At 37.8% G+C, this 487-nt stretch overlaps 1 protein-coding gene across 3 annotated transcripts in view; it reads left to right on the forward strand.

The window, feature by feature from the left end:
- Positions 1-487, forward strand: part of Atp6v1h (ATPase H+ transporting V1 subunit H) — a 97,311-nt gene that overhangs the window by 37,148 nt on the left and 59,676 nt on the right. The gene's annotated exons all lie outside the window — the stretch shown is intronic.

Below are 487 nucleotides of genomic sequence, written 5' to 3' on the forward strand. Positions count from 1 at the left end.
TAGACAGACCAGAGGAAGTGAATAACTTCCAGGAAACAGTGTTTTCTAGATGTAAAAGGGTCGTTGTACTGTTAGCTCACGGAAATTATGACAGCATGTACAAAGACCTGTTCTAGCTCAAGACAGACATAATCTCAGCATGAAGTAGGAATGTGGGTCTAAGTCTCACCAGTAACTGAGGCACTATTGGCATTTGGTAGCTAGTGGGAGAGAAAGAGTCAGTTTTCTTCCATGATGTGATCCCTGTAGATCGACCACACTCCAGGGCAGGCCCTACTCTCAGTAATAGTTGGATAAAGCAAGTTAGAGCTGATGTTTTTTAAGGAAGCTCAAAGTTAGGTGGGTTAGCTGAGAGTATATTTGGAAGGAGTTGGGAGTATGAATATGATCAAAGTAACTATGAATTTTGCAAGGAATTAATGAAAATATTACTTGCAGTTTTACTATATTTTAACTTTGTGTTTTGTTGTTTTTTTTTTTTTTATTT

Source organism: Mastomys coucha, unplaced genomic scaffold (genome assembly GCF_008632895.1).
Source record: "Mastomys coucha isolate ucsf_1 unplaced genomic scaffold, UCSF_Mcou_1 pScaffold14, whole genome shotgun sequence".
Taxonomy (NCBI): Eukaryota; Metazoa; Chordata; class Mammalia; order Rodentia; family Muridae; genus Mastomys; species Mastomys coucha.